The sequence below is a fragment of the Pteropus vampyrus genome, unplaced genomic scaffold, assembly GCF_000151845.1.
Source record: "Pteropus vampyrus isolate Shadow unplaced genomic scaffold, Pvam_2.0 Scaffold95, whole genome shotgun sequence".
Classification (NCBI taxonomy): domain Eukaryota; kingdom Metazoa; phylum Chordata; class Mammalia; order Chiroptera; family Pteropodidae; genus Pteropus; species Pteropus vampyrus.
This window is the reverse complement of record NW_011888876.1, coordinates 4,253,097-4,275,610: the sequence shown is the minus strand read 5'-3', so window position 1 is coordinate 4,275,610 and position 22,514 is coordinate 4,253,097. Positions and strand designations below refer to the sequence as shown.

Sequence of the window (22,514 nt, the reverse complement as noted above, 5' to 3'; positions counted from 1 at the left end):
CATAAGCCCCCCAACATTTTTAAAAAGGCAGAAGACTGAGAATGCCAGCATAAAAGAACCAAGGGTAAAAATGGAATTCATTTTGTTGTAAATAAATCCTAAAGAAAATGCACTAGACAATTTTTAATAAAAAAGCATGTAATCAGTATAATTTTCTAAACCATTTTAAAGAGAATGTTTAACTGAAAATGTAAACCCTTAACATGTTAACTTTTAGTGCCTGTCAGTGTCTAAATAAATTCCACCCAATGACATTTTCTTTACAGTTCACGATCGTTTTAAGGCCATGCTCCCATGCTTAGAAGCTGACATTCTTCCTAAATGAGCCAGATCCCTGCACAGTCTTAGCCCCACTTCCCACATATGAATTAAAAGAGCACCCTAATCGATGGCTTTTTCATGGAGTAAATTCCTAAGTTTGAACAATGTATATATCACCACCCTTCAATAACTGTAGAATTTAGTATTTTAATCAAATGATAGAACCTAGTTAATCTTATATATTTAGCAATAGCTGCCGCTGTTAGTATATTCACATGACTGGATGACATATAATTAAATTACTTTGGAACATGTAAACCCAGCACTTCTATGGTCAGCTGGAAAACAGTGGAGTGGGACAGAATATCTTGGTGCAGTGACAAAGGCAATAACCACTACCTTATCAGAAGGGTTGTTGGAAGCACTAACTAAGATAAGAAAAAAAAAAGGGTGTTACTTCTCTCACCTCCTTGGCACTCCTCACCCCCTTGGTACATGGACTAAGCTATAATGTGACAGAAATGCCCTCTCTTCACCTCCATATCCTGGATCAGCGCAAATAAGGATTCTATTCTGACAGCCAAAATATTCATGAATTAATTTCTGTAACCAAATATCTCTGAAAGAGTTAAAAAGAAAACTTTGGGATAAAGTCCTTCAATCAGTTTGTTTTTACATAACTTAGTTGAGACTCCACTGAGGAAATGAAATTTTGAAAAGGTAGTTAAGAAAGCCCCAAAGGGAAGAAGAACTCCAGTTCTAAGAACTTCCTAGAAACAAAAAAGAGATGCTGAGGTCATACTAAAAAGCAAAGGTACCCAATTTGCATGTGATTTACAAAGAACTGACAACTACACTCTCTCCTCTACTCAGATCTCAAGTTTCCACTCAAGATGCTAGCTAAGCATTTATGATTAGTCACTTGTATAGATGTTACTCTTGAAATAATCTTTTTATAGAGACTATACAAAAATAGAGCAATTATCATAAGTGGCAGAGATCATTGGTTGTTTTGGAGAAATAATCAATCACCTGCCAGGTACCAGCTTTATTGCAACTGACATCTTATGCAGGATGCTTTGATATCTAAATTGATTAAGCTGCAAACTGATTATCTCTAACGTTGAAAAGACTAATAAGCTGGACTCTGACAACTTTCTTCCATCTGCCTTCCATCGATTCAAGTCAGCAGCCCCCTCCCCAATTATCTTATCATAGAACCATCTCCAAGGAGCCAAAGAGTACACTAATTAATCAACATTAGCAGTATGAACAAAAATGATCATATTTTTCATCACTTTTCAAACTCGGGAGTTGAAAATAAGACATGACACTCCTTTCCTAAAAATGATACATATTGCAAGTTCTAAAATAGAGACATAGATTATGGAGTTATTATTCACATCTCAAAATGAAATATTAAGTTTATTAAAACATTAACTTAATATATTTGAATGATTTCATTTATATAGTGTTTAGATAAACAGTGAATTAAGCAAAGGACACTTACAGTTTAATATAAACATTTATCAAGTGTCTGATATATATTTGAACAAAATGTCTGTTTGCACTGAGCTTACATCATAGAAAAGACAAGCCTTGCAGACAATTCTAATACAAGGGACACTATGAGAAATACTACAGAACCAAGGAGGAGAAAAAGAGATGCGGGGGAGAAATCTGGGAAGGCTTTAGGGAAGATCTGTCACTGGGAAAATAATTAATTCTACCCTATCCAATCTATATTGCCTTTACTCCTCTGAGCAATAGGCATTTATGAAAAGTTTGACACCTGACAGATCAAAGCTCTGTGACCTGGAGCAAATCATATCCCCTATTACAGTCTCATTCCTCATGTATGAAGTAAACATAATACCAAATACCTGGCAGGACTGTCATGAACGTTAAATGTGAATGATCTTTATATTTACATAAGAAGATTTATATGTACTATCTATGTATAAATACATAAATATCTATGAATTTTTATATATACTTAAATATATACAAATACATATGTGACATACATGTATATTGATCATGTATGTTTACATATGTATATTATGTGTGTATATAATTTTAACTTAGTTATAAAAGGATAACTTTGAACAGAGGAATCAGCAATACTTAAAAAATATATGGTATTTACAATAACTTAAAAAACTGAGTTTCTAAGGTACAGAATGAAAAAGAAGTTGCAAAGTATATTTAGGCAACCTGTACTGATTGATCAACCTTTACTGAGCTCCACTATGTGCAAACTAAGTCCCTAAATACTATTCTAAGCCCCAGGGGGATGCCAAAACAGTAGGCCAGGGGATGTCTTCTCTTCTATAACCTATTGTAGCCCTGGGTCTTAACTCTGAAGGGAATAGGGCAATATCTACCATTTACCTAGAGTTTCCTAACATTTGGACTCTATAGCAGTGATTCGCAAAGTGTGGTCCACAGATGTCTCCAAGACCCTTACAGAGAGCCTGCAAGGTCAAAACTATTTTTGTGTTAATGATAAGACATTATTTGCCTTTCTCACTATGTTCTTTTGCACTGACAATGCAAAGCCAATGTTGGGTTAAACTGCTGGCCTTAGCACTAATGAAAGCAGTGGCATCAAAATGTACTGACAGTCCCTGTGTTCATCACTGCCAAACACTCGGGGCCGGGGGGTAGAGGGGGAGGCAGTGGCGGGCATAAGAAGCCATTTTAACTTAAGAATGTCCTTGCTGAAGCAGTAAGATTTACTAATTTTTATTAAATCTTGAGTATACAACTTTTTAATATTTTGTGTGACAAAACGGAAAGTATACATAAAACATCTCTGCTGTACACTGGTTGGCTCAAGAAAATGCACTTTGAGCTACTGTTTTGAGTTGTAAGGTGAACTAACCCATTTTTCATGGACCACCACTTTTCTTAAAAGAACAAAAAATTATGGTTATTCCAACTTGGATGTTAGATGGATTGTTTTCTTGAAAATAAACAAAGTGAGCATGTCATTTCGAAGAAAACAATTGGCAAAATTTGTTGCCAGTGATAAAATTCAAACCTTCAAACATAAATTAGAATTTGAAAAATTTGTGTCTGCCACTATAAGTTTCGTGGCTTTCCAATATTTAAAGGTATTTCCAACGAGATTAGTGGTGATATTAACAAAATTGATTTATTTTATATTATATAATGAAATGTGTCGATATTCATAAAAATCTGTATAACTCAGTGAACCAGTATTTCCCAAATGGCCAATGCATAATGTTACAAAATCATGCCTGGGTAAAAGATCCACATAAAGTGCAAGAGAGACCAGTAGATTTTAACATATCAGAGTGTGAAAAGTTCACTAATATGGTTTCAGATTCCACACTGCAACTAACCTTTATGAAACTACCTAGTATTGACATCTGGTCTAGTATCAAAGAAGAATATGCACAATTACCTGAAGAAATTATTAAAATCCTCTATGTATAGAGACTAGATTTTCTTCATATACTGCAGCCAAAATGACATATTGAAAAAGATAAATGCAGAAGCAGATATATGCAGATAAGAGAAAGCGGTCATCTTTTATAAAGCCAGACATTAAAGAGAGCTGCAAAAATATAAAATATCAATCTTCTCACTAAATTTTTAAAATACATATTTTCTTACATTTTAAAATGTTATGTGTTGATGTGTAATAATTTATTATTTTATTTTAAATTAAACAAAAATATTTTTAATTCCAGTTTTAATTTTTATTACAGTAAAAAGTGATGGCTATAACCCACATAAACAAAAGCTTTTGGGAACCTCAATTTTTACGAATGTAAAGATTCTTAAAGATCTTAAAGATCTTTATTTTGTTTGTCTTTGGTTAGTACAATTTTTTTGTGGAAAATGAAGAAACATATAGCATAGTCAAGACTTGATTCTAGGTCTTCTGACTTTAATTTTATGTTCGATCTAAACCATAATTCCTATAATCACTATGAAAATGGTTTAGAAACCCCTCATTCCATTCTTCATAGTAGGCAGGAAGTTTGACTAAATAATTAAAATAATAACAGTAACTGAAATTTGAATGTTATTATGCCTGAGATTCTTACCTTCCTGCTTTCATTTAATTCTCACAACCCTGTGGTATATTTACAATTACTAACGTCCATTTTGCAGACGAGAAATGGAGAATAAACCACTTGCCAAAAGTCACACAGCTACTAAAAGGCAGAGCCAAGATTTGAAAATAACACTTCTAACAGAGAGATAGCAGTAAAAATGCTTTCTCATAACTGCCAATCAAAACATTTGTGTGGTCACCAGCAGTGGCATTTATGGAAATAGAGGACCAGTGACTCTGGTCCTCCAGTACACCTTCAGATACAGACAGAACAAAAAAACTAGCCTGGAGTATGGTCACACAAATTTAGTTCTACACAGAGAATGGCAAGAAAACAAGCAAATAAGGCAATGTGCTAGATACAGCCAAGCTGCCTCTCTCCCTTATCAATCCAGCATCTCTACTATCACCCATTAAAAAGAAGTGACAGGAGTCAAGGGTGAAAGATTTGTCACTGACATACAGCTGGGGCAGTGAAAACTCTTGGCAGGTGTTCTTTAAGCTACAACTCCTCTCCTATGCAAACTAACCCCTACGCTGAATCCTTCTGGCTTTATCACAGTGAGCTTTGACAAGAGCTATCATTAGTGTCCAAACTCCACTTTTCCCAGGCTGATGACATGTGTCAGGCCTTGATTCCTAGTGCCACTCCTGCCTGCCAACTCAGGAAAGGCTTCCGTAATGCCTTTGGCTTTTTTGAAATACCTCAAGTCCCAAGGCAGCAGCTGACACCAACTCTCTCCTGAGGATGGACACTTGGCCAGGAGCCCAAGCTTAAGTGGATTTGGAGGTTCTTGATCTTTACTGAAATCATTCCTACCTTCTCACTGGCAATTAAAATAAATTCCTCCCCAGAGAACAGCCAGAGGTTCTGCAAGCCTCTTCCAACCAGTGGTAGTCACCTTTGATTAGAGAAAAGTGTTAAAGTGAAGCAGCAGCTGATAAATGTCAGAGCCTGGAGGGCCTTCAGAGTTTTGATCACTTACAGCTATTTCTCATTTCATACCGTGGACAGTTTTTAACCCAACAGCATTCAGCATTGCTTACTTAGTCAAATGCTTCAACATATCAAATTCAAGTCAATGGTCCAGTTGCACTAGTTCTGGGTGTATCCCTAAGGCTAAGATGTTTGACCTACCAGGCAGATAGACTGACTTGAAGGACTTTGCAGATAGCCAACAGGACATTAAGGAAACTTCTGCAAAGGCATTCCTTCTCATGATAAAGAGGTACCGCAGCATAAGCAAACACATGCACATACTCACGTACACACAGAGTCAAGGATTTCAATTCTGACCCATTGTGATTTGGATGTTAATTTTCCTTCTAAATCTGCTTCCTCATCTATTAAAGAAAGATCTTTGCCTAAATTAGAGGTTCCAAATGTCCATGAAATGGTCCCCTCAGAATCCCCTGGAGGCTTTTGAAAACTGTAGAACCCATTCCTAGAGGATCTGATTTACTAAGTCTAGGGCGATATCTAGAAATATGCATTATTAGCCATCTTCATTTCCCAACACCACTACTTTTAATCCTGATCATCAGACTAAACGACCTCTAAGATTCCTAACAACTTTGAAAGTTATAAAACTATAAACTGGATTTATTTTCTATTCTTTCAGTCCAGAATTCTTTCTCCTGTCCATGATCAGCATTCTTACCCAAACATCAATACTGTCCAATATCAGTGTAGCAATGAAGACGTAAGTCTAAAAGCGATATATGAAGTATTAATAGCTTGCCCAACCTTGTTCGGTACTATTTCATTTATGAGGTAAATCTAAGCATAACTTTCTAGAGAATATACGTTCAAAAATAAAGCTTTTAAAACATCGTATTTTACAAAGATTCAATTATGTGCTGAAAATAGCCAAGAAAAGCAACATGTAAAGAGCATTTTCCCTACCTGTTATGAATAACTAAAAAGTTGGTTATGTATATGTCTAATTACCTATAACTTTCGATGCCTTAACACAAAGCTATAATCTACCTGATGCAATAATAAACTTTATAAAAACAGAAATCAAGTTTTTAAAGTGTAAAGTGCCATTGGTAAATTTAATCCAATAAACTAAATTAGATTAGAGGAAGAAATACAGTCTTATATTATTGATATATCATCAAAGTTTTATTACTGTAAAAATGGAAAAGATTTGAGTCCTTTGGTCACTGTTCTTGTTTATTTCATTAACTGCTTGCAGCAAAACACATGCCTGTTGGCTGTAAAAGACTTTAAAAATCTCTGCCAACACTTTTCGCACATTGTAATAAAACCCAAGATTCTCTCCAGTGCATTCCTAAATTCCCATGAATATTAGCTATTGCATGATTTTGGTTCCTATTTCCTTTGTGATTTCAAGTTCTTAATTCACTTATGTACTCACTTATCCAGCTCGGCTGAACAATCCTTGGTAGTTACTCAGAAGAGTTGTTCACTGATTACAGATATCCTGTGAATTAATTTTGCATAGAAAAATGAAGTAGTGCTTCCTGTGAGTTTGCAAAATAATCTAACATAGTAATATCTCGAACACATGAAGTCACTGTAACTAGGGATGGAGAATGCATGTGACAGAATATTTTGATAGGTTTTAAAACATAGTCCCATTTGAAGAGAAATAGTTATTGCCCTTGGTACTAAGCCAATTTATCTCATCCAGTTGGCCTCCTCTTGTCTTCAATAGTCATCTAAAATATCATCTAAAGTAACTTGATATAAAGTTGCCATGTCAAATAGCAAAACGTTCCAAGCTATTGAGTTTAAATTTCTATGCATACTTCTCAACTCTCTGGTAAAACCCTCAGGCAAGCTAAATATAAGAATGACCAAAAATTCCATATACAACCGCAATATTTGGCGCACTTTTTTTTCTTGCTAATATTCAAGTAAACACTCTGAATTCAGCAGGCTCCTTTCTAAGCATTGCCTTGAAACAACACATTCTTTCAGCCTAACTTAAAGCCAGAATTAGTAGTCATAGTTTTGGGATCAGCTCCAAACTAAATGGTGGCTGGGGAAGTGGGGGAAAGTGGGGAACTGTTGAAAAATAACATAGTTAAATTCAAATATTGTGTAACTTCTCATCTAGCAACTTCTTTTAGAAATTTAATTGTATAACCAGAGTTAATAATTAATGGTTGGTATCTACTATTGGTACAAACTTGGTGAACTCTAAACGACTACTTTTCCAGGTCCCATCATTGTCCAGTTATCACAGTCTAGTTTCAAAACAGGTTATGCTACAGAGAAAGGTATGACTAGATGATGGCGACAGTTTGCACTACTGCTGGCAAGAAGCCACTCCTAATAAAGTGGAGATCAAGACTTCCAGGGACAACCACCAGTGACAAGACTAGACTGTGAAATCTTGGTCTACAGCTTTAGTCAGAATTTCTTGATCTTAATTTCATAGGGAGTCTACAGATGGGTTCTTGGAAGTCCATAACTGAAACTGCTTTCAAAATTTTGTTTATGTACATGTATTTAGGGAGAGAATCCACAGCTTTCCAGAGAGTTTTTAATCATATTATTAACTTAATCCTCACAATCAATATTCTCATTTTTACAGATTGAGGATATAGAAGCTAATGGGAGATAAAAACTTTACCTAAGGTCACAAAGAAAATGGTAGAGCATTAATTTAAAAAAATCTTTAAAATGTACATAATGTAATAGCTAGTCAGATGTTGTTTTAACTATAAAAGAAGGATTTTACATTAGTGTATGTGGACTAGAAATGGAATTCTGGAAAAAACATGCAATTTTATTTAGTAACATGTAAATAATAGTTGTAAATGATTTTAACAATTTAAGTCATTTTGAAATAACATAAAGCTTTTAACATGAGTCAGGTGCTGTTTCACATACTTGACATATATCACCCCATTTAGTCCTCACAACATTCCTATGAAGTAGATACTATCAATATCTCCATTTTAGAGATAAGGAAAAACAGAAACAGAGAGGTTAAGTAATTTGCCCAAGGTCACATAGCTAGTAAGTTGCAAAGTCAAGATTCTGGCTCAAAAAAAAAAAAGATTCTGGCTCCAAAGCCTGTGCTCTTTGCTATGCTAAAATGTTGCTTCTCCAAATACTTAATATGTAAACATTTAAATTATGATCACTTTAAAGAAAAAGAAGAGCCAAATAATATAATTTAGAAATGTCTATCACGATAAGGTACTTTATTTAATTTAGTTTAGCACATATAAAGCAAGAGCAATGAGAAAAATAGACCTAGCAATTATATTTGCATGCTACTTTCACATATATAATAACCTCAACAGCTTTTCACAAGTATGCACAGGAAGGGCAAGTGCTATTTGTCCTACATCCTTACTGACGCTGCGAGAAGTTAATCTCAATATTCACCATTACCTGAACTTTTCTGCCTCCAGGAGTTCCTGTGCAGAGTTTTCCCTCTATTGGAATATCTTTCCTTCTCCATCTAGTAAAAATTAAACTAAACCTTCAAGGCCCAGATCGGATGTGACCACTCAGAGAAACCTTTCCTGGCTCTTCCAGGCAGAATTAACGTTCTTTTCTCTGTTCTCCTTTAACACAGTTCGTATCATTCTGCCAATATAGCCATCAACCTTTGTCATCAGCTATGTCTATGTCTAGTTCCCTGGGTAGACAGTGGGCTCCGTGGTGGCAAGGGCTATATGTAGGAGAAAGAGTTCCTAGGATTCTGCTAATGAATTATTAAAGGGGTAAAGCAGAACACTAGCAGTGTGGGTAAGAGGAACATGGATACATGCTGACATGCTGATGTCATCTTTACAACTCAAGAATTTGTCCTCAAGGCTAGCAGCATTTTCCCCAACACTTCCAGAGATGCACCCTGCAGAGTGCCTGGGAAGTATCTGGGGAGACAGCCACCTGAGATAGTGGCTCCTCTTCTAAGCTTACTAATCCCTAAAATACATTATTTAGTTGAGTTTATGCTTTTTTTTTCTTTCAAGTATATATATCAAGAGGCCTCAAGAAGACTATGAAAACATTTACATCTCCAAATTGGAGCAATGTGGCTTTCAATATTTCATAGCACCTCTACAGAAGGAAAGGAGGTAAGTGAAATGATCAATAATGACATGATGAGTTCTGACAAACTCAAAACCAGCCTAAACCAAGAATTAAATAGCTTCTATAACTCTTGTCTAATTTAACCCTTACCTTTCAGCCCTTAGACTTTATCCTCGCATTGAGTACATAAACCCTTAGCCAAACTCACTTAAAAGATATAATATGTGCCTTTCATCTTGCTTGATGATAAAAACTAAAATTAAAAACTTAAAGCAAATTAAAGAAACAAGGATGCTGAAGGCTTTAGTGCATGAAAATCTATTATCTCAAACACAATGGGAAATACCCCTAAGTCATTCTAGAAATCTACCTTTCTTTCACTTTTCTCTAGTTTTTCAAGTCTATGAAAAACATTTTTCTTAGAATAACACAGCAGAAGTATTTCATAAACATCTAATGGTTTGACGTAACAGAAATCAGCATTTTAAGTGTGAATGTTTATTTATCCAACTAGTATAAGGCATCTCTTCATATAATCAGGCCAAGGGGAAGACCATTTAAAATAAACCCATTAGTTTTTAAATACTACAGAGTAACAGTTGCTATTCTGTTGTTGTCATTTGTATACAATTTACTGTTATATCACTGAGAACTCAATAAAGCTGGCTAACTGGAGTGTTTTGACAAGGAGTGAAATAAACTGATGTAGAATGTAAACAGTTTACATTCAAATAAAATTCTCACTGGTTGACTTTCTTTCATGTGTACCATTTGGCTGCTTTAAAAATGAATTTGAGAACAGTCAACCTTTAATATTTAAACCTAAAGCAAATGGTAATAACTACCCCTGATTAAAGATTAACCTCAATTCGGCCAGCAGTTCTGTAAGTCCTTTTGCTACTGTGTGCTCCTGGATCCTTCCATTATAAACCCTACATTCTGAAGAGTTTCATTTAATTCATTTTCCAGATTTTCATTAAGGACATTCAACAGCCAATACAAAATAACCAGTATGTCTACAATGCACTGATACCCTTCCTGCCAAAGGAAAAGATACCTGACATTTTAGTTACTCTCTATGATCCTACTGATGAGAAGGGTAGGCTTTCTATTAGAAGATGGGATTTTTTGTTTATTCTTTGCTTTTTCAATATGGAAAATAACTTGTAGACCACCACTAAACCTCTGTGATAACTTCGTGATCCAAGATCCAATTATGAAAGTTAATTTTTTTCATCTTCCTTTATGAAACATTTCACCTACAGACCCACCAACTATTATTACAAGCAAACAAGAAGAAGATATTTACTTGTTTGACTTAGCTTTCACTGTCAGTTTTATCCCCAGATAGTCGATAATAAGTTTTGTGGTGCACAAGGGAGGAGGCGGTATGATCGGTGACATTTGCAATCATAAAGTCCAATATTTAAGTATTAAATTCTGGCTTGTAACCCTGGCTCCTCGCTATGTAACTTTGGGCAAATCACTTTACCTCTCTAAGACTCAGTTTTCTCATGAGGTAAAAGTGAGTTATTGAGAATTTAATGAGGTGAAAATATACAAATCTCAGCACACAGTAGATACTCAATTATATTAAGTTCTTTCTAACTCTTACTCTTTAACAATTATCATATATTACTATAAAAGGGATATCTGCATTTTCAGAATTACAAAATACCATTCGGAGCCATTTTCTCAAATGTCCATTTGAGTCTGCTTGTATAAATACTGCAGTCTCGCATCCTGAAGTCCATTAGCTCTATGCTGTACACAAACCGATTTCATAATCTAAATACTCTCAACTTAAAACCTGGAAAAGAATGTGAGAGCCTCCATCAGCAGTGGTCTCACTGCTCATTGGCTCCAGGAACGTGGACACAGGCTGAAGAAGGACTGCCAGGGCCAGGATCCGGAGGACTCCAAGGAACATTCAACGCTGTCGGTGAGTTTGGGATTTGAAAAAACCACCGACCGTTGACTGTACCTTGGGGTCCTTACAGACAACACTACATTCCCTGAAGCAAAGGAGCAGGCTGTGTCTTCACATGTCACAAGAGATCACCAGAACCAGTCCCGCCGCCTGTCCCCCAAAGGTGGTGCAGTGAATTTTTTTAAAAATTCTCCTCTATTTCCCATTGTTCCTTTTATGCTGTGCTTTTGACAAACAAGTGTCTTGTTTCAGCAAGATGAGGAACGTTCCATGGTAATACTTAATGTATTTAAATGTCTCCTAGAAATATGCCACTCTTTTTGAGAAACAGGATGTAGCAAGGAAAGATTTATTAAATATATGTATTTTGGTTTAGAGTAAAATCCAATTAAGTTTTACAACCATTTCTCCCACATACCCTCAAAACTTTTAATTAGGAGCAATGGGAGGATTTAATAAGCAAAAATAGCACAGAATTTTTCAATGTCTACACAGCTCTTATCAGATTCTGCCTCCAATTACAGTTAATGTGGTTAAGTCTTGACAGCCCCATTAGAACAGGAGCTGTTTGAAAGTAACTACTGCCCTCACTATCTCCATCCACACTTGTGCTTATTTAAATGTTGTTAAATTCAAGTAAAAAGGCAGGTCTAGAGTCAGACAGATCTGGAGTGTGCCTTGGCTCAACTCCTTAACTAGCTGTGTGACTCAGGGTGAGTGTCCAAGTCTCAGTTTTCTCATATATAAAATGGGGGATAATAAGAATACCTACCTTCATGGAGTTCTGAGAGTCAACGAGGTGATATAGAAGGTGCTTGGTACTAACTATTCCAAATGGTCAATATTATTATTATTTAACCCAAAACATAACCTGTGTAAATTTACCTTGAAAGGCACTGGTAACTTCTTGGTTCAAAACAGAGAGGAAGAACCAGGGTCTGCAACACTTGTTTACGTCAACCAGGACGTAAGCACTGCCTGTGCGGTCATGGGGCTACCTGCTGGCTTCTTTCTCCAGGAGCCCCTTCTCTTCTCCGAACCATAGTTTTTCCATCTTTAAGAACCTCTCAGCACTAGTGTCCATGTTATCAATAATTACTGTAGGCCTGCAACTGTTAGTTACTAAGAGAGATGCCAGACATAGACCTCCAAGAACCAGTGTGGAAAAGAAGAGCCAGGAGCTGGGGAAGGCCAAGGCGACTCCACCAAATGGAAACACTGATGGCTGCACTCAACATTCATTGCTGTCGGTGGGTTTGAGTCTGAATCAACTCACTGATCAATGAATGCAAACTGCGGACCAAAAATCCCAAGGGAAGCAAAGGCACGTGCAGAGTCACCCGAGTGCATGAGCTACTGTCACGGGTAGGAGCTGCTGCTGGCTCCAACGTACTGGCTAGAACTTCTCTTGCTCTCTTTGGTTCTAATAGGAAATAAGCTTTCTAAATGCCTGGTATTTTTGTTTTTTCTTTTTCTTTTTTAAAGATGTTCTAGAGTTAAAGAAATGATATTTTATAGAAAGAATAAACTATACACCTTGACATCACACCATACTGAAAAATCCATGCTTTCAAAATTTTTTAAATTAGAAAGAATCACATGCTCATTACTTAATATGCAAATATAGAAATACTTAAGTAAAAGTTGAAAATCTTTTTCCTCATCATCTGCAATCCATTTCCTCAATAGAAATCACCTATAATTATGCTAAACCGTAAGTTTAATAACTTGTTATAAATAATATAAGCTTATTTATTATATTATCTATTTATTATTTAAATAATAAATACAAACTAAATATTATTTTATATCATTGGAGAACTTTTTTGTGTTTTGGGGGGAGAGTGGCTTAAACAAAAGCAAGCTCATTTTATACATGTACAGCTTTTTCACTCAGCTGTACATTATAGATAGCCTTCCACGGCAAGCTCATTACATCATATTCATTCTTTTAAATGATTATATAGTGCGTCTTCGTATGAATGTCTTGGTTATTATTGTTCAAATGTACTTAACTATTCTCTTTTGACTAATTGTTAGGCCCATTAATTCTGGCCTTTGCAAATCATGTCCCTCAAATAAGAAAAAAACCTAAGTGAGATAGCAGATGCACACATTTTTCTTAACAAAATTTAAAATGTATCAATTCTCTGAATCCTATAACATAAGCTGAGGTGAGCCACTAAATCTTTTATGATAATGACAGGAAAACAAGGACCTTGGTCATGAATAATTTAGTACACACTTCGTCTGAGATAGAGAGAAACTGATTCTCATAGGAAAAGTCAGAAGAGGCAGTAGAGTCTTGTCCTTAGCCTTCCAGAATTTTTTCTCAGGGTTAGGAAGGAAGGAAAAGCACAGGTGTAGTGAGACAAGAACTAAAAAGAGAAATCAAAGACAAACTTTGCACCATGCTGTAGCAGCCAAATCGGTATCAAACTGTGTCTGATGTTAGAGACTGGTGCATTTGAGTCTATGCGCTCTCAAAAACTAAAGCCTCCCCTAAAGGACTTAATGAACGAACAACTGTTCCACCCAAGAAGTATTTACTGAAATCAAAAGGTTTTCTTTCTTTTATACTGGACACAAAGAAGGTAATTCAGATAGAGCTGTTTTCATGATGCCATGCATTCTAGCCATTTATTTTCAACCACCAACTATTTCCAAATTTTCTGAAAACATTAGAAAATAATGTCTGACATATTCTTTTGAAAAACTTATACCTGAACAAGCATGTCATTTATTTATACAATCAACAGTCTTTAAATATGCCAATGAAAAAATTTTTTCATTTCAGCCACCAAAATCCTATGCGGTTTCATGGCTAAAAATAAGTGCTACAGGAAGACAGACAACTTATGTGAGTTTAAGGGTGTGATCTGCAGATGGGACTGTAAGTAAATATCAGCAACAGAGAATATATGTGGCAAGTAGAGGGGGCAAGAGCAGAACTGTTCAGAGGTCGTGTCAGGGGGTCCTTACGAACAGCACTGGAAAGGTAAAAGAACAAATTACGGAAGGCCTTGTGAGCCAGGCAGATAATTTTTAGAATTAGTACAACATGGGGCCACTTTAAGTGCTGAGTTCCCAAAGGACATAACGAAAGCAGGACTTTGGGAAGATTTATCAAGCAGATGAAGTGGGAGGATGAAAGAGAGAAGGAGAGAAACAGAAACGTGTTATACAAATGAGCTGAGGCAGCAGGAGTGGAGAGAATGGAAAAGCTATCTCAAAAAGGCATTCAGCCTTATTTTTGGTTGTTTTCTCTTCTTCGAAATAGGATTTTTAGTATGTTGTCCCTGAAAAATTCATACAAAAGAGAGAAAACTAAAGTACATTAGTGGGCTCCTCCCATCATTCTGTTCAGTGTATACACTATCTGATATTTCACAGATATTTAAAACATATGTATTTATACTTAGAGAAAATATCACAAGTTATACATAATGTTCTGTAACCTTTTTCCACTTAAAATATTGTGGCCATCTTTCTTGCTCAATAGACCAGATCTACCTTCCAAGGAACTGGCTCGAACAGAATAGATAGCAAGGAGTCAAGAATGGAGCCAAACTCTCTTTACTAGATTAGGAGCCTGAAATGCACTAAGAAATGAGCTATTTCAAACTGGAAGAAACAGGAGTTCATTTTTTTTTAAATAGAGAATGCACATTTGTGATTTATAAGCATGGAGCTGAGAGTGAATGAAAAAGATAAGTAACAAATAGTTATTGGACTCCTACCATGCACCTCAACTGCGCCATATGCCAGGAAATATGGAGAAAACAAAAGTATAGCCATTTGTGGCACAAATGGCAGATCAAATTCTAATGAAAAAAATAATTCCAAGTGTGAAAAGTTCTGCAAAAGAGATAAACAAAGTACTATGGGAGCAAATATTGGAAGGGATCAATCCAGTCGTGGGTGTGAGAAAGGTCTGGGAAGTGACTTCAAGAAAATGACATTTAAATAGACTTGAATGGTAAATGCAATTACCTGGATGAGACAAGAGGGGTGAGCATTCCTAGCAGAGGAACTGGATGGCATGTGTACAGGCCAAAGGGGCATAGCGCTTTCACAAAATTGAAGCTGTCGCTAAAGCACATAGAAGATAGAGAAGAGGTCATGAGACAAAGCCAAAGAAAGAGGCAGAAAATTTTTAAAAATTACTGATAGTCTTTGAAAAAAAGAACTTTTTGGAATGATAATCGTGGATGAAAATAGATTTCTGGAAAGGTAGTGGTGAAGCACTTGGGCCAACTATGTGAATCTGGACAAGTCACTTACTCTTTAGATCTATCATCTGTTAATAGGAGATATGATAACAGTATTTGCTTCACAGGGCTACTTGAAGAGTAAGAATACATGTAAAATATTTCACACAGAGCCTGGTACTAAATAAGATGCTAAAATCTGTGTACGCGTGTGCGTGCGCACACTGGCTGATAGGAAGTAAAAAGCAAATTAGAACTTCAAATAGACTGGAAGCAAAAATGTTAATAGTTGGAATCTCTAAGTTGTAGAATTAAAGGTGATTTATACGTTTATTATTTATAGCTCATCTATGTCTTCCAAGTCTTTAGCAATAACCATGAACTATTTCAACAATTAAGAAAAAAATTTTAATATCTTTTTTTTAAAAGTAAAGATTTCTTTTAGATACAAGATTTACCTATGTTTGGCTGAAAAGCAGATGGAAGAACCCACATTGGAAAAGGAAGAAATAATGAACTATATTTGTCAAGAAAGAGGACCTGCAGGAAGCAGAGCTGCAGGGACAGTAGAAAGCAGTGGGCTCCAGGTCCAGGCGGAAGTGGTGTTGGAGGGAAGATACATCAGCCTCAGAGAATGAAAATGACGGAAAGTTCAGCCTACTCCTGTGCTCTCAGGTCAACAGGATCCAACTGGATCTTTAATCCTGTATCTTGACAAGGGGCATGGCATGGAGTAGACACTCAATAAATGTTTGTCAAGTGAATTTCCTTATGATTTCTGGCACAATTATGTTTATAACTTCGGAAGTGGTCTGCTCCTTGAGCCAATTACACAGGACCTTCAAGCCATCTGTGCCATGAATATAGTTCCACCCGAGGTATAATTTTAATAGCTACCAAACATTGGGACAAATCTACCTTGATTAATCTTGCTATAGAACCCCTCAACTTACAGTGTAGCCCAACTTCCCTTCCTATCCTTTCTACTAACTAAATCTACTGAAAACACATGTAATCAATCAGAATCACATGCTCCTTTCTCTCCTCTTTCCAGTAAACAGCTGAGGCAAAACAGTAGAGTATAGAAGAAATGGTTTGATATATGGAGTCAGAAAACCTGGATCTAAGTCCAGCTCTGCGATGGTTGTGTGCTCTTGGACAAATGAGTCACCCTATAAGTCTTACTTCTTTGTGAAAGGGGGACCAAAAATCTCTCTCCTATCTCAGGGGATTGTTGTGAGGTTCCCCTCAGCAAGGAAACAGTGAAAAGTGTGCAGCAAACAGCACACAGCAGTACAACCCAAGGCATCCTGGTCTCTGACGGGACCACTCCATGGGTTCTCCACTTTCAGTAGACAAGATTCACTCATTCCCCAAACTCTCACCTACTTATCAACCAGCTGCACATGTTTGCAAGATGTCTAGCTGGAGTTCATCTATAACTTGAGGCCAAAAGAAGACATTTTTCTATATCTAAGTGTCATCAGCTTAGATAGTCCACCAGAGCCACACTCCAAACAGTTGAGTCAGTCTTCCCAAACAAGAGAAAGTTGCTTCTCCTTTGGAAAAAGTTCTTTCCAATAGATTCTTTAGTGGGGCAGGGGTCAGGGTAGAGCTTTGAGAACAAGGAGGGCATAGGCTTCCAAGGCAAAATTTAATGAGAGACATCACAAATCATCAATAGGGCATCACTTGACTGATGAACTTACACCATTTTATCCAAAAGTCTGTCTTTATCTCCTTCCAAATCTTAGGTTTTTTACAGCTTCATTTAGGTGTAATTTATTTACCATAAAATTAATCCACTGTAAGTGGACAACTCAATGACTTTTATTCATATGAGTTGTGCAGCTATCGCCGTAATCAATTCCACAACATTTTCATCACCCCAAACACTCCCCTTGAGCCTGTTTCCAATCAGTCTCTACTCCCACCCTTACACCCAGATAACTGTTGATCTGCTGTCTCTGTAAATTTGCCTTTTCTGAACATTTCATATAAATAGAATCATACAATATATGGTCTTTTTTAATTTGGTATCTTTCACTTAGTATGTTTTTGAAGTTCATTCATGTTGTAGCATGTATCAGTAGTTCATTCCTTTTTATTGGTGAGTAGCATTCCATTATACAAATATTTCACATTTTGTTTTTCTATTCACCAGTTGGTGGACATGTGGATTGTTCCCAGGTTTAGGTTATTACAAATGCTGCTATGAACATTCACATACAAGTCTTTGTGTAGACATAGGTTTTTTATTTCTCTTGGGATAGATAACTAGGAGTGGAATTGCTCCATATATGGTAAATTTATGTTAACTTTTTATTAAATTGCCAAACTGATTTCCAAAGTGATAGTACTGTTTTACATTCTCATAGCAATTAACGAGGTTTCCAGTTTCTATACAGCCTCACCAACACTTACTAGAACATTTTTATAGTCTTTTTGACAATAGTCATTCCAAAGGGTGTGCAGTGAAAATTCACTGTGATTTTAGTTTGCATTTCCCTAATGACTAACAATGCTCAGCACCTTTTCATGTGATGAAATGTCTGTTCAAGTCTTCATCCTGTTTCTAATTTCATTTTTATTAACCATTTTTTAAGTGTACAATTCAGTGACATTAAATCACAATGTTGTACCACCATCACCACTATTCATTTCCAGAACTTTTTCATAATTCTAAACAAAACTCTGTACCCATTAAACAGTAACTATACATTCCCCAATTCACCTAGCAACCTCTAGTCCACTGTTTCTATAAATTTGCCTATTCTAGGTATCTTGGAAGTGAAATCGTACAATACTTTTTGTCCATTTTAAAAACTGGGTTGCCTCTTGAGTCGTATGAGTTTTTCATATATTTTGTATACTCCTTTATTAGGTATCAGATATGCAAATATTTTCTCTTGATCTGTAGCCTGTCTCTTTATTTTCTTAGTTATATCTTTTGAAGTGCAAAAATTTTACATTTTAGTGAAGCCAATTAATCAAAATTTTCTTTTATGGCTTGTGCCATTGGTATCATGTCTAGGAAGTTGCAGCCTAACCTAAAGCCACGAAGATATTTCTGGGGACATTTTGTAGTTTTAGATTTAGGTATATGACCAACTTTGAGCTAATTTTTGTCACTAGTGTAAATTAAGGGTCTGAGTCCTTTTTTATCCATGCAGATATCTAATTTTTTATTGGAAATAAAAACTATCTTTTTCCCCACTGAGTCAAAAATCAATTGACCGCATATGTAAGGATATATTTTTGTACTCTCAGTCCAGTTCTAGTACCTATCCTTACACCAGTATCATATTGTCTTGACAATTGTGACTTTATTTTTAAACTATGTGATGTAAGTCAACCAACTTTGTTCTTTTGAAAAATTGTATTGGCTATTTTAGGTCCTCTGCATTTACACATAAATTACAGGATTAAATTTCTCTGAAAAAGCATGCTGAAATTTTTTTAATAGAGATTGCATTGAATCAATACATTAATTTGGGAAGAAGTGTCATCCTTATATTTAGACTTTTAATCCATGAACATGGAATGTTCCTCCATTTATTCAGGTCTTTTTAAACTTCTCAAAAATATTTTATAGTTTTTGGTATACAAATCTTGTATTTCTTTTATTGAATTTATTCCTATTTTATTCTTTTTATGCAATTATGAATGAAATTGTTTTCTTTCATTTTTGAATTGTTGCTACAATATGAAAATACAATTATCTTTTGCATACTGACCTGGTATCCTGTGATCTTGCTACACTTATTTAGTTCTATTTGTTTTTGGTTTTTTTGTGAATTACTTAGGATTACATATAGGATTATGTCACCTATCAATAAAGAGTTTTAATACTTTTCAATTCAGATGCCTTTCCCGCCTCTTTTGCACCAGCTAGAACCTCCAGTGAATGTTGAAAAGCAGTGGTTAAAGCAGACATTCTTACCTACCTTATTCCCATTCTTAGAGGAAAAGCACTCACATCTCACCATTATTATTTTAGCTTCAGGCTTTTAACAGATGTTCTTTACAAAAGCTGCAGGGGCTGTCTTCTATTCGTTTGTCGAGAGATTTTATCATTTATAGGTCAATGTTGGACTTTGTCAAATGTTTTTTCTACGTCTACTGAGATGATCATGTGGGGGGGTTTTAATCTTTATCTTATGGTATATTATAGAGGCCAGCAAACTATGACCTGTGGGCCAGTTATTTTTGTAAATAAAGTTTTACTGGAACATCACTACACCTGTTTATTTACATATTATCTATGGCTGTTTTTGCAGTACAACAGCAGAGTAGTTCCAACAGAAACTATATGGTCCAAAAGCCTAAAATATTTACCACCTAGCCTTTTAAGAGAACATCTGCCAGCCCCTGGTATGTTGCATTAATTTTTACTTATTAATCCAACCTTGCATGCCTGGAATAAATCCCTACTGGCCATGGTATATAAATGAATTTAGTTTGCTAATATTTTAAGACATTTGAGTCTGTGTTCATAAGGGATATACAGTCAACAGTTTTCTTATGCTATCTTTGCCTGGCTTTATCAGGGTAATACTATCGCCACAGAATATGTGGGAGGTGTTTCCTTCTTCTCTGCTTTCTGAAAGAGTCTGTGAAGTATGAGTCTTATTACTTCTTTAAACATTTGATAGAATTCACCAATGATGCCACTGGGCCTGGGCTTGCCTTTACATGAAGATTTTGAACTACTAATTCATTTTGTTATACGTCTCTTCACTATACTATTTCCTCTTGATAGTTCGTGTCTTAGGAAATTGTGTCTAATTTGTTGGAATAAAGTAATTCATGACATTCCCTTACAATCCTTTTAATTTCTATAGAGTAGCGATGTCCTGTCATTCACGATTTTGGTGATTTATGTCTTCTTTGTTTCCTTGGTCTCTTAGGTAAAAGTTTATCAATTTTGTTGACTTCTCCAATTTTTGGTTTCCGTGATTTTTCTCTATGGTTATTCTGTTTTCTATTTCACTATTTTCCATTCTAATCTTCATTATTTCCTTCCTCATACCTGCTTTGGGTTTAGTTTTCTCTTTATCTAGTTTCTTAAGGTAGATACCTAATTTTTATTGAGCTTCACTTTATTGTGCTTCACAGATATTGCATTTTTTACAAATTGAAGGCAAGACTCCCCACCAGCAAAAAGATTACAACTCACCATATTGCAGTGGTCTGAAACTGCACCCACAATACTTCAAAATGTGTGTACACACTTAGAAATTTAAAAGCTATACATTTTCCTGTAAGCTCTGCTTCAGCTACATTCCATAAATTTTGATATATTGTGCTTTCATTTTCATTTAGTCAAAATTATTTTTAAATTTACCTTAGTATTTCTTAACTTATGGGTTATTTATAAGTATGCTATTTAATTTCAAATATTTGGAGATAACCCAGATTTCTTTCTGTTATGGATCTCTAATTCTATTGTAGTCATAGAACATAACCTGTACGATTTCAATCTTTAAAAATAACTGAGACTTACTTTATGGCCCAAAATATTCTTAGAGACTGTTCCATGTGCATTTGAAAATAATGTATATTCTACATGGAATATTCAATAAATATAAACTATGTTAAGTTGGTTAACAGTTTAAGCTTTCTAATTCCTTGCTAATTTTCTGACTAGTTCTTCTATCAAATATCGATAATAGGGTGTTGAAATCTATAACTATTATTGCTGAATTGTCTATTTCTCATTTTACTTGTCAGTTTTTGCTTAATGTATTTTGGTGCTGTTAGGTATATCTTTATAATTGCTGTATTTTCCTCTCATGTTGATTTTTTTGTCCTTATGAAATGTTACTATTTCTTATAATATTTCTTGTCTTAAAGTATATTTAACCTAATATTAATATAGTCACTCCAGCTCTCCTATGGTTAGTTTGCATAATTTGTCTTTTAGCATCTCTTCACTTTCAAGCTATATGTGTCTTTCAATCTAAGGTATGTCTCTTATTGACAGCAGAGAGTTAGGTCCTGTCTTTTTATCCAGGCTGACAACCCCTACTTTTGAATAGGCAGCCCATTCATATGTAATATAATTATTGATATGGTTGGATTTGTGTATGCCATTTTGCTATTTGTTATTTGTTTCATGTCTTTTTTAAAACTTCTTCCTCTTTTACTACCTTCTTTTGTGTAAACTATTTTTAGTCTGCCATTTTAATCCCTCTGTTGACTTTTTTCACTATGCACATTTTTTATTTATAGTTGCTCTAGGCATCACAACATGAGTCTTCACAATTTATTTTTAACTTAATACCAGGAGATATAGAAACTTGCTCCAATATATCTCCTAGTCCCCCCCGTTTCTGTTATTATTATTATTATATATGTATTATATAGCCTCAGGAATATAGTGTTATAGTTATTGCTTTATACAAACTTGTTTTTTGTAAAAACTAAGAATAAAAAAATATAGAGTTGTATTTACCCTCAAATTTACCATTTCCAATGTTCTTCATTTCTTCTTATGGATTTGAGTGACCATCTGGTAAACTTTCTTTTAGCCTTAAAGACTTCCTTTAGTATTTTAAGGCAGGTCTACTGCCAACAAATTCTCTTTTTTATGTGGGAACGTCTTTATTTTGCCTTCATTTTTTAAAAATAGTTTTGCTAGATATAGAATCCTTGGTTAACAGGTTTTTTCTTTCCACATTTTGAATATGTTATCCCACTACCTTCAGGCCTCCATTACCTTTGGCGAGAAGTCAGACCTAAATCCTATTCCTGTTCCCTTGATGTGATGAATCATTTATTTTTCTTGCTGCTTTCATGATTCTTCTTTTTGCCTTTGTCTTCCAACAGTTTGTCTCTGACGTGTTTATCATACCTGGGATTCTGTGGAATAATGCTTATCATCAAATTCAGGAAGTTTTGAGCCTTTCTTTTTTCTAACACTTTCTCCTCCTTTCCCTCACTCTTCTCCCTCTATAGATGTATATCCTTACATATGTACTTGATGTTCAT

General features: G+C 35.3%; 1 protein-coding gene and 1 long non-coding RNA gene across 3 annotated transcripts in view; one reads left to right on the top strand and one right to left on the bottom strand.

Moving 5' to 3' along the window:
* The window catches only part of LOC105294867, a 39,205-nt gene extending 20,464 nt beyond the window's left edge, over positions 1-18,741 (top strand). The window contains exon 2 of the long non-coding RNA XR_002781346.1: positions 9,320-18,741. This is a non-coding gene — a long non-coding RNA (uncharacterized LOC105294867). The remainder of the gene's footprint in view (positions 1-9,319) is intronic.
* Positions 1-22,514, bottom strand: part of NR6A1 (nuclear receptor subfamily 6 group A member 1) — a 193,150-nt gene that overhangs the window by 119,454 nt on the left and 51,182 nt on the right. The gene's annotated exons all lie outside the window — the stretch shown is intronic.